The following is an 18339-nucleotide window of genomic DNA, read 5'->3' as shown; positions in this document are numbered from 1 at the left end:
TTGTCTTGCTTTATTTTATTTACTATTTTGTTTGCTGCATTATATCAAAATACAAAAAAATTAGTTGCTAGCTTTACTTTATTTACTGTCTTGTTTGCATACTCTATATTAAAAACACAAAAAATTAGTTACTTGCATTTTACTTTTGTTACCATGTCTAGCTCTGCACCTGTTACTTCTTCACCCGAGGAGAGTTTTAAAGATGCTTGGTCCAGAATTTTTACTTCTTATCGTAAAGCTGAACCTCAAATGACTCTAAGTTTGCTCCATAGTAACTTTTATTTTGGTCTTATGATTCGCTATAGATATGCCTTGGATGCTGTAGTGGGAGGAGATTTCCTTCATTGCAATGGGGATCAAGCTTTTAATGTCATAAAGAAGTTGGTTGCATCACATGATTCAGCTAATAACTTTGATTCAACCCTTATTAGCATTTATAATAGATTAAACACTCTTGAGACAAGTGCATCTCGCTTGAACGAAAATTATAGATATGTTCGTAACCGTCTTGATCAAGTTTTAGTGAACTCTGAACCTTCATTATGGGATCCTAATATTAAAGTTGTTATCGGTGATCAAACTCTTCATGCCAATTGTGATATTATGTCTGAATTTTGCCTTATGCCTAAGAGTATTCATGAATCTTTAGCACTTTGGGGATTCGTTGAAGGGGGGAGAAGGAATAACTCTTATTGATAACTTTGTTATAATTCCTAAGGGAATAGCCACAGGTGTGCATACAACCATTCTTGGAAGAACAATATCCATTGATTATCTTGTTATTGAATGTGTAGGAACAGGACAAATCACACTCGGAAGATCCCTGCTGAAACTATTGGGAGCAGTCATAGATGTGGGAGAAGGCACCTTAAAATTCACCTCTACACCGGGGGGTAGACATGTATTCCCTAAATCAAAGAGTAAGAAAAAGAACAAGAAGGGTAAGTGTAAAGCCCAAGTTAATGTTAATGCATCATCTCTTGATAACACTTGATACACACTTTCTGCGCCTAGCTGAAAGGCGTTAAAGAAAAGCGCTTATGGGAGACAACCCATGTTTTTACTACAGCACTTTTATTTTATATTTGAGTCTTGGAAGTTGTTACTACTGTAGCAACCTCTCCTTATCTTAGTTTGGTGCATTGTTGTGCCAAGTAAAGTCGTTGATAGTAAGGTTCATACTAGATTTGGATTACTGCGCAGAAACAGATTTCTTTGCTGTCACGAATCTGGGCCTAATTCTCTGTAGGTAACTCAGAAAATTATGCCAATTTACGTGAGTGATCCTCAGATATGTACGCAACTTTCATTCAATTTGAGAATTTTCATTTGAGCAAGTCTGGTGCCTCAATAAAATTCGTCTTTACGAACTGTTCTGTTTTGATAGATTCTGCCTTTTATTTCGCATTGCCTATTTTGCTATGCTTGATGGATTTTTTGATTCCATTAACTTTCAGTAGCTTTGTGCAATATCCAGAAGTGTTAAGAATGATTATGTCACCTCTGAACATGTAAATTTTGATTGTGCACTAACCCTCTAATGAGTTGTTTTGAGTTTGGTGTGGAGGAAGTTTTCAAGGATCAAGAGAGGGAGATGATACAATATGATCAAGGAGAGTGAAAGCTCTAAGCTTGGGGATGCCCCGGTGGTTCACCCCTGCATATTTCAAGAAGACTCAAGCGTCTAAGCTTGGGGATGCCCAAGGCATCCCCTTCTTCATCGACAACATTATCAGGTTCCTCTAGTGAAACTATATTTTTATTCCATCACATCTTATGCACTTTGCTTGGAGCGTCGGTTTATTTTTGTTTTTGTTTTGTTTGAATAAAATGGATCCTAGCATTCATTGTGTGGGAGAGAGACACGCTCCGCTGTTGCATATGGACAAATATGTCCTTAGGCTTTACTCATAATATTCATGGCGAATGTTGAATCTTCTTCGTTAAATTGTTATATGGTTGGAAACGGAAAATGATACATGTAGTAATTGGTAAAATGTCTTGAATAATTTGATACTTGGCAATGGTTGTGCTCATGTTTAAGCTCTTGCATCATATACTTTGCACCTATTAATGAAGAAATACATAGAGCTTGCTAAAATTTGGTTTGCATAATTGGTCTCTCTAAGGTCTAGATAATTTCTAGTAAAGAGTTTGAACAACAAGGAAGACGGTGTAGAGTCTTATAATGTTTACAATATGTCTTTTATGTGAGTTTTGCTGCACCGGTTCATACTTGTGTTTGTTTCAAATAACCTTGCTAGCCTAAGCCTTGTATCGAGAGGGAATACTTCTCATGCATCCAAAATCCTTGAGCCAACCACTATGCCATTTGTGTCCACCATACCTACCTACTACATGGTATTTCTCCGCCATTCCAAAGTAAATTGCTTGAGTGCTACCTTTAAAATTTCCATTCTTTATCTTTACAATATATAGCTCATGGGACAAATAGCCTAAAAACTATTGTGGTATTGAATATGTACTTATGCACTTTATCTCTTATTAAGTTGCTTGTTGTGCGATAACCATGTTCCTGGGGACGCCATCAACTACTCTTTGTTGAATATCATGTGAGTTGCTATGCATGTCCGTCTTGTCTGAAGTAAGGGAGATTTACCACTAGAATGATTAGAGCATGCATGATGTTAGAGAAGAACATTGGGCCGCTAACTAAAGCCATGATCCATGGTGGAAGTTTCAGTTTTGGACAAATATCCTCAATCTCATATGAGAATATTAATTGTTGTTGAATGCTTATGCATTAAAGAGGAGTCCATTATCTGTTGTCTATGTTGTCCCGGTATGGATGTCTAAGTTGAGAATAATCAATAGCGAGAAATCCAATGCGAGCTTTCTCCTTAGACCTTTGTACAGGCGGCATAGAGGTACCCCTTTGTGACACTTGGTTAAAACATATGTATTGCGATGATAATCCCGGTAGTCCGAGCTAATTAGGACAAGGTGCGGGCACTATTAGTATACTATGCATGAGGCTTGCAACTTGTAGGATATAATTTACATAACACATATGCTTTATTACTACCGTTGACAAAATTGTTTCTTGTTTTCAAAACCAAAGCTCTAGCACAAATATAGCAATCAATGCTTCCCTCTGCGAAGGGCCTTTCTTTTACTTTTTATTTTTGAGTCAGTTCACCTATTTCTCTCCACCTCAAGAAACAAACACTTGTGTGAACTGTGCATTGATTCCTACATACTTGCATATTGCACTTGTTATATTACTTTGCATTGACAACTATCTATGAGATATATATGTTACAAGTTGAAAGCAACCGCTGAAACTTAATCTTCCTTTGTGTTGCTTCAATACCTCTACTTTGAATTATTGCTTTATGAGTTAACTCTTATGCAAGACTTATTGATGCTTTTCTTGAAAGTACTATTCATGAAAAGTCTTTGCTATATGATTCATTTGTTTACTCATGTCATTACCATTGTTTTGATCGCTACATTCATTACATATGCTTACAATAGTATGATCAAGGTTATGATGGCATGTCACTCCAGAAATTATCTTTGTTATCGTTTACCTGCTCGGGACGAGCAGAAACTAAGCTTGGGGATGCTGATACGTCTCCGACGTATCGATAATTTCTTATGTTCCATGCCACATTATTGATGATATCTGCATGTTTTATGCATACTTTATGTCATATTTATGCATTTTCCGGCACTAACCTATTAACGAGATGCCGAAGAGCCAGTTGCTCTTTCTGCTGTTTTTGGTTTCAGAAATCCTAGTAAGGAAATATTCTCGGAATTGGACGAAATCAACGCCCAGGGGCCTATTTTCACACGAAGCTTCCAGAAGACCGAAGATGATATGAAGTGGGGCCACGAGGTGGCCAGATGTAATGTCCCAGGTTTTGAGACGATCGAGGGGTAGATTTTAGAAAGGGATGTGCATTGCATTGTAAATTCCGGGGAAATTTCGCGCTTTTAAAACAAAACTGCATCGAAGGGGGACAGGTTTCTCTCTCGACATCCTACAGGGTTAGGGTTTCGAGAGTGCGATGAACTTGTTCCTACTCAACTAAATTAGGGTTTTGGAGAAGAGAGAAGAGATATTGCATTACAAACTTAAGTTGCATGATTGAATTCAAATTTAAGTTGCATGATTGAATTCAACTCCAAAGTTGAATTTGAATTTCAAATTCAACATTAAATAAATAACCATAATTCAATTATGAGGAAATTCATCTAGTCAAATGTAAATAATATACATTATGAACAATACAAATAAGAAGATAAGCTCATTAGAGAAAAACTTGAGCTTTATTGATTAACACACATTATACAATGTCTTTACATTATTCACAAATGAAATAAAGGAATATTACAACATATTACAAGAATTGGACAAAAATAGAAAAAGAAAAGAAAAGGAAATTACAATTCAATGATCTATCCTAACACTACAAGCTAAACTTCATTTAGTCTTGTACTTGATGATCTTCATGATCATTGGAGCATCAGATTGATCCCTGCATAAATCAAAGCAAAAACAAGTTATGCCAAGTGGCTATAGCCACTTGGCAGGTTAGAAAGAAATGGAAATGGTGGATAATACCAAGTTCTGCCGAGCTGATCCACTCTCAGCCAAGACACAAGCCAGATACCAAGCATGTGCACACACACACACACAACTAGGCTGCTCACAAAGCAGTGTGCATGCAGCACAACACACACACAGCTCTGTGTGTCACCAAGAGAGGCCAGGCCTTGCTGTCGACCAGGAGATCAACACCAGGCTCATATAAAACCTTTTCCACCGCCAGAATCAGCAGTTCATCGACAGACAGCAGCTGGGTAAGTCACAAGAACACAAGAACACAAGAACAGGTTGAACAGCCACTGCTGTTCAACAAACCTTCACAACCACAGAACTGAATCCAACACCACAGGCTTGCTAGGAGGAGCAGGGCAAGCATAAGATCATCACAGAAGCAAACCCTCTACACCAACAACATTTCTAGGAGCTGGAGTGAGGTATACATCAAATCAACCTGAGCAAAACCAAGTTCTGCTCATACATAAGCATTGTAACACCCCAAATTTCAAAACAAAGAGAAAATTAATTTCCTTTTTCCAAAAATGAGAACCAACAAAAACTTTTCTTACATAGAGTGCTATGCATAGTGCTCATACCTAATACTTGTGTTTTGCCATGATGAGTGTTATTAGGATTATGTGATAAACCCTAAAACCCTAAAGTGATCAAGTGAAGATCACAAACCAAATAAAATTAAAAGAGAAAGAAATCAAATAAGAAAAACCCTAAACCCTAACCTCCTCAAAAATCCTTTGGATCTATTTTGAGAAACCAAAATAGAAGAAAAATACATATGTGGGCCTATAGCCCTAATATGGAGGTTTTGAACTCTACTTTTCTTACTTTTCTAAAATGGTGGTGAACCCTTGCAAAACTTACTAAACCCTAAACCCCATCCCTCTTGTCATCAATCTTTGAAAAATAAAATAAAAAGAAAAGATCTTATTTAAGAAAGAGGCGTATGTGCCTATGGCTATTGTTGTAAAACTTTACCCTAGGCCTTTCTACTTTATTTAGAGGATTGGAAAACCTTCATAAACCTTATCTAGTACTTCTCAAACCTAATCCACAGTGAAACAAAAGATTTTAAAAAGAAAGTAATAATGCCATAGAGGCATATGAGAGCAAAATAGCAAATTTGTGAAATTGAGGATCTTGACCCTAAGACTGGTAGTGAATGGTTGGATCACTCCTATATACCATTTCAACACTCAACAACATCAATTGGGTCAAGCCTAGTCAAATTAAAAATCAAATGCCACATATGCATAGAGGCATATGTGACACATAGCCATTTTCACCAATTCTTGTCCTATGCACTTCTACTTTGACCAAATGGTGTGAAACCATCTCTAAACCTAATCTAACCTTAAATTGACCCTCAACCTTGCCAAAGTGAAGCAAGGGGAGCACATTACAAGAATAAGAAAAATTGACATGTCACCTCTCATGTGTTATGGCCAATTTTACAAATCCTTGAGCTAGACCTTTTGGAATGGTTTCAATGGTTGGGAAATGTTCCTAAACTAGTAAGAATCACTTTGGAGTCAAGAAAAATCAAATCAAAAGGGGAGAAAACAAATAGGGAGAAAATCCCATTTTCACTCACATACACACCTAGCCAAATTATCAAATCTTGACCTAGCCACCTCCATTACTTCAAAATGGTTTGAACTTTTCACCTAACTCAATCTAACACCAAATAAACCTCACTCTTGTCAAAATGAAGCAAAGAAAAATAAAAGAATAAAATTTAGAAATTCACAAAACCCTCACATATGGCTTATGCCATTTTTTATAAATTTTGACCCTAGACCATTTTGGTCTTCACCATTAGTTTAATAATGTTACTAAACACTTATTACAACTTTTGGAATCAAAGAAACACAATTCAAATCAAATTCAAACTCAAAATTGGCTCACATACAATAATAGTCAAATCTGCCATTTATATTCTGGTCACTACTTTGAGCCTCTCTATTTCAAGTTTTTCAAACTAAACTTTCCCAATTCTTGGCATGTCATCCAAGAGCACATCAAGGTGAACAACTTTGGTAAAGATCACCATGCCAAATTCATCTTGGATCAAAAACTATGCTCATGCAAAGTTGAGACTTTTTAATATGAACAACAATCTCACTTTGTCAAATTTTGCTATTCTTTGATTTTTAAAATTCCACCACCACACATAGTTGTCTCTGGTCAATTGCAACTCAACCAAACCAACCTTTTTCAATTTTTGAATCCATTAGAGATCAACCAAATTTTGCAAAAAGTGGAATTGGGCAAATATGGAATAAATTCAAACACTATTTGTATAGTGTTTGGCCTAACTCCACTTGCCCCATTTCACTCCACCTTGCTCCCTGGTCCCCTCTCTCTCTAACCATGCACATCGACCCTAGAGGAGGAGGCCAACACATGCCTAGACCACACCATGCCGGCCATGTTCCCCTCCCCTTTCTCCCCCTCTTCTACAACCCTGGCCACCTTGCCAAAACCCTCCACCTCACTCTACTGAACCTACCTAGCATGGCCATTGTCGGAGAGGAAGGACACAGAGGCTGGCACGCGTCGCGCCCAGAGCGCCCAGGGCCATGCCGAGGATGTCGTGCACGCGCCCGTGGACGCGCGCAGAGCACACGCCGCCCCAGCACTCGACGCCTCCCCCGGACCCCCTGGCTACAAGTTGAGCTCCGCCACCTCGCCAGGAACCCGCCAGACACGGACCCGTGTCCTCGCGTCGCCTGCCGCCGTCGACATCATCGCCGTTCTCCCGCGGCCGTGCCGCCAGACTTCGCCGTTGCACGCACCCATCTGGCCGTCCCCCACCTCGTTCCCTAGCTCTCTAGCACCGCCATGATCACAGCTACCTCGCCCTGCCCCCTCCTACCCCTCTTCATCGCCGGCGACGCCGCGCGCATGTCGCCACCACCACTGCCCCGCAGCACATCCCCGCAAGTATAAATGGAGCCGTCCCCGCGCTATCTCCTCCACATCAAATTTACTCCCCTCTCCTCACTGATCCTCCTCACCACCGTAGCTCGTCCGATTACTGCCTCCACCGCCGGAATCGCAAGATCACCTCCACCGGAACCGCAAGATCACCTCCGCCGGAGCCCGCAGATCATCGTCGCCGATCCACGCCGCCCCGAGCCTCGCCACTGCTACCAGGAGCCTCTACACCATCGACAACGTCGCCTCGCACCCAGCAGAGCCCCGCGGGAACCTCCGTCGCGCCGCCGACCCCCTACCTCGCCGGCGCAGCGAGCTCCTCTCCCCCGACGGTGACGACGATCCACAGTCGTCCGATCGTGCTCTAATCCAACGGTCGACGCGGCGTACCGTTTCGGTAAGGAAAACAGTCACTGACGCGCAGGCCCCTTCTATCAGCTGGCCCGAAACGTTACTGGGCTGGCCTTCATGCTTTTCAAACAAATCGGCCCACTTCGTTTCCGCCGGCCCGTTTAGATTCCAATCTCAAATTCAGTTTTAATTCAAATAGCTCACAGATGCTTTTTCAAATTTTAATAGAATCAAATCTACTGCACCAAATTCAACAAATTTTATATTGTTGGAAAGCTTATGAAATGCTTGATCCAACCACACTGGTCTCACATTGAAATTCTTTATAGAATTAATGTAGCAAAATAAACAAGACAGGGACTTTTATGCATTAGAATAATTATTAAAAATCAACCACAAATGATTTTAAGTTAATTGCAACTCCTATAAATCACATTACACTTGTACTAATTGTTTATGCAAAAATATACTATGCTTACTTTGAATGATCATGGCCTAGATTAATTAAAGGACTATATGGCTATTTCTAGTCAAAGATATTGTCCAAAACTATTAATAAATCATAGGGGAGTTTTTCTCTCACTTAAATCTTGTCATGAACAATTCAAAATGAGGTAGAGACTCTGGTCATATATGTCTCAAATGAATTGTTGATGATATTAAATCACCTCAATAGTAGTTGTTAACTTAGTTACAACTAGGTGTTAAATCATATGAGAGGTATTCCTCTCATTTAAATCTTGTTCTCAAGTAATTCAACATGAGGTAGTGACCATGTTCTATAAAATCTCATATTGAGTTATTTGGTGACATTAAATCACTATCATGCTAGGATTAAATTGCATGAGGTATGGAACCTCATTTAAATCATTTTCTCAAATGGTGAGTATGAAGAGGTTGACTTTGGTCAACTTAGGTCATATATTGTTCATGAGAGAAATTAAATCTTAATAAGATAATGAGAGGAAATTATTTCTCTAAGTAATTGAAAGTAACACCTAAGTTAGAATGAGAGGAAATTATTTTTCTTAAAATAAGAAAGGAACACATCCACCCACTTAATAGTAGTGTGTGATGCTAGTTTAAGTTGTGTAAATCTTGTGTGTGCTTAGTTTAGTATGTAAGTTTGGTATGATGATTGTATACCCCGTATTCGTATTTTAGACGCTAGTACCGGAGACTATCAGGAGGAGCAGGTCTTCTACCAAGAGGAAGGAGAAGAGAACTCTGACCACCACCTCAACCAAGGTAAGCTAATATTCTTGCAAAGTGCAAAGCCCCTTGGGGCAAGGCACCATGAGTCTTATCTTTTCTTACATAAGCCTATCCCAAGTTTATATCTTACAAGTTTTTACTTGTGTTCTCAAGAAGTTACTTTTATAGTTAACTTGGGTCAAAGTAGAGAAATTTACTAGAGTAGTAAAGTTAGTCTCCCTCAAGCAAAGCAAGATAATACTCTTGCAAAGGGCAGAGCTCACCATGAGCAAGGCATTACCCCATTTACTTTATGCTTATGATCCTATTTCCAGTTTTACTTTACAATCTTTATTTACTTTTGTTTTATCAAAGTACTTTTTGATTTATGATTCACTTGGTTAGTATTGGATTAGTACAAGAGTATCAAGGTTAGCCTAGAAGCAAAGCAAAGTACTTAGCACCCCTCATACCTAGATGCTAGTGCTAAATTAAAAGTGACTACCTTAGTTGGGAACTTGTGAAATGAAATGACTTTGAAAACCTTGGGATGATGAGTCATTCTATTTGAAAGATTTTGAAGGTGAATATGATTTGTGAATGACTTGGTGAACTTTACAAAAACTGATGGTTGGGTTCGGATGCGATACCATTCCAATTTTACAAGTACCCCCACAATACCTGAATCTGGGTAAGGCTTTGCTGGAAATTTAGGTGTCTTAGTATGGGTTCCCTCTGAACAAGCGTCATAGGGGTTATGCCGAGGCTGCCTCCGTTGAAAGTGAAATGACGTGAATTGAGGTGAATTGTACGGCCAAGCCTGTGCAGTTCCCGGGTTGGCGGTTTGCTTTCACCGGGAGGCAAAACTCATGGGGAGAGGTGCCTATACTAGGGTATGTAAATGAAAGGTTAGGATTGGTAGTTCGCGTACTGTGTACGATAAATCAGGGCCAGTTACCCCTGACGAGCTACTGCAATTGTTGTGGCACAAGTGTACAACCTCTGCAGAGTTAAACCTATTCGAATAGCCGCGTCCGCGGTTATGGACAGTTGGGAAGGCCATACTGTTCCGTCATCAGAACTTTTCTAAAACTATGAATGGTGAATGGTGACTTGTGAATTTGAACTTGAAAGTTGACATTGACTTTGAATCCCAACGGAGTTGTGGGAATGACACTAATGTTCCCACTTGAGTTAGTTAGCACATGAAGAGTTGTTTACTAAAATGTTTGTGAACTAAAATTGGCTTTATGCAAAATAAACTAGAGCTTAGCACCCCTTACTAGAATTGTTAGCACTTACATTAGTATTCGTTTGCGAGTACTTTAAAGTACTCACGGCTGTGTCCCTGGCTATTCAAATGGCCAGACTATGAAGAGGAGCAGAACTATCAAGATGACGACCAGCAGGACGCCTACGACAACTAGGGAATCTTCTGACGTCAGACGTTGGCCTGTGGACTAGAGAGTCCCTTCTACTTACGCTTCCGTTATGAAACTATGAACTTTGTGTACGTTGATCAATAGATCAACTATTTGTGTAGTATTGGATCATGTGATCTCTATTTGTAAGACGACTATGGTATGTAATGAATGATGACTTATGATATTCAACTGTTATGTCTCGCAACGACAATATTCCTGGGATTGCGATGTATGGCATAACAGGCATCTGGACTTAAAAATCCGGGTGTTGACAAGCATCCAATGCATCACAGCAGCACAGAAGGGTAGAATACCCTGTTTGTGTCATCGTCTGGCTGTAAAGCCATTTGGTGCAAGCAAATATGGGTAAGACCACTAGGCAATCATCCTATGGGAACATCAGTTATGCAAATCAGTGCATAACTAAAGAAATCCAGCAAGGGATGAAGTCACAGCTAGCCTAACCCACACACTTAGCACCTACAGCTAACTATGCCATCAGACTATAGACAGATCCTTGTCTATACTTTGTTGTCAACATCAAAAGCCACTGGAAGTCCAATATTGGATCAATCCAGTGAGCAGTTGTTCCATCCCAGCAAACAGATCACCCACCATAGCAAGTCACAGAGAGGGGAGCAACCATGACAGCATCACAAGTGCTGCTAGGTTCACCTCAACCCTAAGCCAGCACAAGAACCCACACATCACTATCCATTTGGATTCAGTAGAGGGCTAGGGTACCAACCAGAGGTTGTCATCCAGCTAGCCCTATTTAATTTAATTGATATGATCATCACTGTGCCACAGTTCACATTATTCATCCATTTATCAAGGCAAAGTAAGCAGATAAATGGAACAGACAAACAACTGTTGTACAGAGCTTTGCAATGATCCAATGGATCATTGCAAGCATCCACTGATGCTTATGCTAGCACCAGCACACACAGGCTAAGCCTGTATGAAGCACAAACAACCCTGGATGAGCCCCAGTGAGTCACAGAGAGGAGCATACACTTACTCAGAAGCAAGAATTGATCAATTGATCATCAGAGCACCACTAGCTCTTGCTAAAGATTGTCACAACCAAGTACAGTAACAGGAACCAACCAGCCATTGAATAAATTCAACTATGCCATAACTGAATTCACAGATAATCACATAAATGACTCATGATTGTATCCAGTAGCACATCAAATGCTTGATGAACCACTGGACCATAATACACAAGCAAGGCATATATAAATTCATCACTGAATAACACTGATAAGCCCACAGTAATGCTCAATTGAGCATAATCATGAATTGAGCACAAGAATTAGCACACAATTGCTCTAGCCCTTGCAAAACTACAAGGACTACACACAATAATCAAGCCAGGACAATAATCATGAACACACTTGAGTGTCTGGCAAGCATAATAACATGAACAGAGGCACAGAGCAAGAATCTAGCAAGACTGGCTAGCACTGGCATGGCCAGGACAACAATGGCCAAGGCCAGTAGGGCTAGTAGCATGAACAGCATAGCAGCAGCACAGCGAATAGCACAGCAACAGCACAGCAGCATATGCTTGCACTTCGAGCATGGCACAACATCAGAGTATGGGCACGGCAAGCTTCTCCATGAGATGGAGCAGCCGTGGCCAGAACAGGAGGAGGAAGAAGAGAGCAGAACAGAAAGGGAGAGGAGGAGGCGATATTACTCACCAGGGAGGCGAAGCGAAGAGCACGGCCATGGCGGCACACGCCTGGGCGCGGCGGCGCCAGGCCAGGCCAAGCCACGGCGGCGCCACAGCACCATCACCACCACGGCTGAGCACGGCGGCGCCACAGCATCTGGAGCATCGGCGGCGATGAGATCGCCACGGAACTCCACGCCAGGCGACCAGAGACGAAGGGGGGCGAGGCGAGCAGGCGGCGAATCGCAAATCGCCGCCGTGGATCTGATGCGCCGTCGAGAGGCGGTCCAGATCCGCACCACCTCGTCGCCGGCAAGGGCCAGAGGCGGCCGGAATCGTGAGGCGACGGCGGTGGCGACGCGAGTCGCCAGAGGAGGATTAGGGTTAGGGTTCAGACACGCGTGAGCGAGGGGAGAGAGTGAGCGACCGCTCGGGTCGGTTGGACCCGAGCTGGTCTAGCTCAACCCGCTGGGCCACACTGACATGTGGGCCCAGGGGCAAAATGGTCTTTTCACAATTCTTTAAAATCCAGAAACTTTGAAATTACACCATAAATGTTTATTGGCTCTAAAAAATAATTAAAAATATGAAAACCACTCAGTATAAAAAACTCTATCATAATAAAATATGAAATAGAATTGTTGAAAATAAACAAGAATAAGTTCAAATTTGATGAATAAAATAATCATCTAATTCACAAATATTATTTTCAACAATGAAAATAAGACCATAAGTTCTTTTAAACTTTAAAAAACACCTTGACAACATATCAAGGTTGTATTTTGCCCTAAATTAAGTATCTCCAAACTATCTTAGTATTAACCTCTTACATAAAATAATAATGTCATCGGAAGGGGGAGACAAAACCTAAAACTGGAATCATGCATAATTGCTTCTTTAACCATTGCCCTTATCGGACAATGATGCTATTTTTCAGAAACAGAGGACAAGGGTCAGTCCACACCATCCAACTGCAAAACTTTGCAGTGTTCAGGCAAGTTCATCACTTGCTCATATCATTTGTGTATCTTTATCAAATTACTTGCAAAGTACTATGGTTATCACTATTGCATAAAAACCAAAACCACTATTTTCATAACTATGAATATGACTAAGTAGTGGGCAATGGAACCATGGATTGTGTTGATATGGTGGAGGTTCCATTGCAAGGGTTTATATCCATCTAGGATTAAACAACAAATGTTGTCCAGTGATTCTTGTGCCGTAATACCCGTGTTAACCATAAGATCTGGAGTGGGACGGAATAGTCAATCGTATTTCCACCTCTTGTACATCAACGGATGCGCTTGCCGTAGACACTTGTATCCTGAGGGACAAGCGGTGGGCTGGGGAAGCCTAAAGTTCCCACGGTAATGCGGTCTATGATGGATTGTAAGATGTCCGGAACGGTCTATCCATGATTGATAGGGGAGGGCATAAAAAATTGTTCGGAACGGTCTACCTTAATCGGTATAGGGGAGAACAAATGCCCGGAACGGTCTCACCATGGATATAGGGGAAGACAGTCTTACAAAAGGGTGGGTGTGCGAGGTAGCGGAGGAATATGATTGACTATGACCTTATACCGGGCCTCACACCATAGGAAGTGTGGATGGGAGAGCTGCCCGGTTGGCACCAAGGTTAAGATCTCTTATGGGTAAAGCAACACACCTCTGCAGAGTGTAAAGAACTGTGACCTGTCACTCCCTGTTCCGGGATATGGAACTGCGAACGCGGCCGGAAAGGAGCTCCATGAAGTTCTAGTAAACCGGTGAAGGCTGACGGACATAGCTCTTTGAAATAAAAGCAATCTCTTGAAGAAATGTTTACCAAAACCTGCATTGGTATTAGACTTTCTGGTCTAATATCGTAGCTAGTGCATTAAACACCTCTTATCTATAATGAACTTGTTGAGTACGCTCGTACTCATCCCACTCTTAAATCCCTTGCTTAGATTGTTTGAATCGCCTGGAGGAGGACTACGACAACCCTGAAGGAGCCGAGATCATCGGCTATGAAGAACCAGACCTCTCTGGAGGTATCGAAGGCGTAGACTATCTCATAGTCTACGGAACTGGAGAGGCTTCCGGAGGAGATCAAGCCTAGAAGCATCGAGTAGTAGTAGTAGCCGAGCAGCCCGAACTCTTAATACTTAGCTGCCCGAGAGAATAAATGTATAACTTAATGAGACTTCTATATTGTAAGCTAAGTTGGGTTCGCCTCGAAACTAGGAGTATTCCTCTTAGGACCCAAGAGGAGCTCCGAGACGATATGTGTATTATGTTTGTAATATTAAATGAATGAGTTATGGACCTGCTATGTTCTGTTGTACTACTCTGAGGGATGTAATATTTGCGGAATGGTACTTCATGAATGTTATATCAACGACTGGCATACTACAACATGCAGTGGTATGCAGGGTCACCACAGTTGGTATCAGAGCAAAAGCTTTGACCTTAGGTTGGAACCTAGTAAATGGGACCGAATGTTAGGAGGCAAATAGGACTAGTAAAGAATTCTCTAAAAATATGGTGAATATTCAATTGAGAATACAACAATCTTATCTTTTAGTGCGATAATTCTTTATTATCTCTATTATGATGCATTATTACTAATCTTATATTCTTTCTATTTCTACAGCCAACAATGGCAAGTTCACGTCCGGGACGAAACGTGAAAGTAATGGATTCAACACTTAGTGAATATGAAGGTGGACTTGCAGATATTCTACGTGCCATGTTACTTGAATTTGGGTGTGATCCCCAGATCCAAGTAAAGAAATACATGTACTATGTTGGTACTGTATTGGCAAAGTGTAGGGTAGGACTGCGACTTCCCGAATCTTTGGGGATGAGCGTAGTAATGCCTGCAGGAGAGGCTAGGACTATCAACACAGCTTACCACATAGCTGTTATGAGAGCCATCACCGATATTCGGGAGCATAAGACGAAAGAGCTTATGGGTTCCGAATTCACCCACATTCCTCATATGGAGGAGGAAGATGATCCCATGCTTAACCACTTCAAATATGCAAAACGCAAACCAATAGAAGCTGCAAAATACATGGACAATAGCCGCAACTTACTATCATTGTTCTTTCAGTTGAACCGTCATTTGACGGGAGCAATTGATACAATGCTAGAGGAGTTCACTGAACCCAAGGAGGAGACCAAGGGGAAGGAAACCATGGAGGATGTGGTTCACACACCAGTTTATTCAGCTGATGACTACATTAGTATTGATCCTCTTGAGCGTGAAACTACACCCGTTACACCTGGGAACTATCTCAGTAGTTCCTATAGGGGATATGAGGGTGGAGAGGAATCCGGAAACAATCAGCGTTCCGAGACTCCTATAGAAAACTCCACGGGTTGGCGTTGGGGATCTGATACTGGAACTCATAGTACTTGAGTGTATTATGACGGAGAGATGAATGAGGACGCCACGACCCAGCACCAGAGTTATCCGTGGAATGGAAAAGAAGATGGAGGGTATCCTACACAGGTTGAGTCAGATACGAATGTTGGAAACATCTATGGTGGAGCCACAGGGGAGTACACCCGATGGGTGGACTATGATGCACTGAATGACCAGTTCGTGAACACTGATTTCTCCCTAGGATCATCATCTGATTCTGACTACCAGCCGACAGGGAGACCTTATGTTCCAAGTTCTGTCAGGAGGATGACACGTCCGACCGGATGGAAGCTTGGGATGTACCGGGAGTGAAGCACGACTAGAGACCACCAAGGAAGGCGAGACTATAATACACAAGTACCACGTGTATTATAGTATGTAATATTTGTAGAAATTTGTACCTATACTTCAATAAGTGAGTTTGCATACTCACAACGTCACTGAGTATTGTAATAAGACCACTTAAGTATGTATATACATGGTATATGTTTTGTATGATTTGGATTTTGCTTCTTAATTTCCATTGCGTGACTAGTTCTGTGCACAAAGTTGAGCTCAGAAAACTTGCGCATGGAGTAATTATGAGTATCATCTTGTGTTGCAGAACTAGGGGGTTATGTCGGGACCGGTAGAAGAGGAGACGGAAGCACAGCGCATGGAGCGCGAGGCAAAACAGAAGGAAGAGGCTGATGAAGCAGCCAGGAATCAGTTTCCACCACCACCACCACCCATGACGCAGCAGAACTTCGTTCAGTATATGCAGATGATGGAAGAGAGGCAACGTATCACGTTGGAGCAGCAGAATAAATTCTTCCAGGAGCTGCTGCAACAGAACCGGGTGGAGAGACCCGAGAATCAGGGAGTCACCTTATCAGACTTCCAGAACACCAAGCCTATATCTTTCGCATACGCGCCCGAGCCAATGGACGCGGAAGATTGGCTTATGGACACTGAGCGAAAGCTCAACACTGTTGGTTGCAACGACCTGGAGAAGGTCCGTTACGCTACACACTTGTTGTGTGGACCTGCCGCATCATGGTGGGAAAACATCGTAGCCGTTTATCCGGCTGGAAAAGTATTCACCTGGGAGGAGTTTGCAAGGAAGTTCAGGGAATCCAATGTCCCTGAAAGTATTGTGGAACTGAAGCGTCGAGAATTTGAAAGTCTCGAGTAGAAGGATAAGGCCATCCTGACTTATGTCAGGGAATTCTCAAAGCTGTCCCGGTACACTGTTGAAGAAGTCAACACCGAGGACAAGAAAAAGAAGAGGTTCTTGCGGGGGTTAAGTCCCCAGTTCAAGGTACAACTCCGTATGATGAGAGCGACTGAGTTCCAAGAGTTGGTGGATGCAGCCATCACTCTTGAAGATGACTTTAAATAGCTGCAAGAAGAGAAGAGGAAGAAGGCCAAGTTTGAGCCTAAGAGGTTTGTCAGTAACAAACCCAATACCAGCTTGAGTTTCAAGCCAAGGTACAACAACAACAACAACAACAACAACAACAACAACAACAACAACAGCAACTACTATAATAGCAGGAGGAACCAAGCGTTCCAGACTGCAAATCAAGCGGTTTGCCGAAGCTGTGGACTCACAGGACATTTTGCCAAGGATTGCAAGAAGCCAAGGATAATATGCTTTGGTTGTCGCCAGGAGGGGCACATGCTGAAGGACTGCCCCAAGAGAAATACTAGAGGAGGTCAGTCAGGAGGAGGAAGAAGCCGAGGAGGAAATAACGGAGGGAACTGGAAGAACAAGAAACCCTTCGGCAAGTTGAACTGCACCAGCCTGGAGGAGGTGGTTAACTCCAATCAGGCGGTGATAGGTACGCTCCAGATACTCACTCATCCTGGCAAAGTACTTTTTGATACTGGTGCAACTACATCATTCATTTCTCAGCAATTCATCATCAAACATGGGATTAGTTGCACTAAGTTAGATACACCCATAACTATACTTTCCGCGGGTGGAACGATAGTAGTAACCCATACCAAACAAAAACAAGTCATCATGATCAATAAGTGCGCGTTCGACGCAGACCTGTTCATTTTACCGATGAAGGACATTGATGTCATTCTTGGTATGAACTGGTTAGAAGCTAACGGAGCATTGATCGACTGTGTGAACAAGACTGTGTCTTTGAAAAGCCCCGATGGAAGTAGAATGATCTACCAAGGAGACAAGCATACACAGATAGAAGTCGAGCTACAGCTGAACAGCATGAAGGAGGTGAAATTGGAAGATATACATGTAGTAAATGAATTCCAGGATGTGTTTCCTAAGGAATTACCTGGAATGCCACCAGATAGGGAGGTAGAATTCACTATCGACCTAATTCCAGGAACAGCTCCGATTGCTAAAGCACCATATAAGATGGGGCCCAAGGAGTTGAAAGAACTAAAGGAGCAATTGGATGACTTGGAATAGAAAGGATTCATACAAGAGAGTGTTTCACCATGGGGATCACCTGTGATCTTCGTAGATAAAAGAGATGGAGGAAGAAGGATGTGCGGAGACTACAGGAATTTGAACAATGTGACAATCAAGAACAAGTATCCACTTCCAAGAATACAAGATCTATTCGATCAAGTTAGAGGCGCGGGGGTCTTTTCCAAAATTGATCTAAGATCCGGTTATCACCAGATAAAGATCAAGAAGGAAGACATTCCGAAAACTACCTTTGTTTCAAGGTATGGACATCATGAATACCTTGTAGTGCCTTTTGTATTAACCAATGCCCCAG

Source organism: Lolium perenne, chromosome 3, assembly GCF_019359855.2.
Source record: "Lolium perenne isolate Kyuss_39 chromosome 3, Kyuss_2.0, whole genome shotgun sequence".
NCBI lineage: Eukaryota > Viridiplantae > Streptophyta > Magnoliopsida > Poales > Poaceae > Lolium > Lolium perenne.
The sequence above is the reverse complement of the archived record's forward strand: the minus strand, read 5'-3'. Positions refer to the sequence as shown.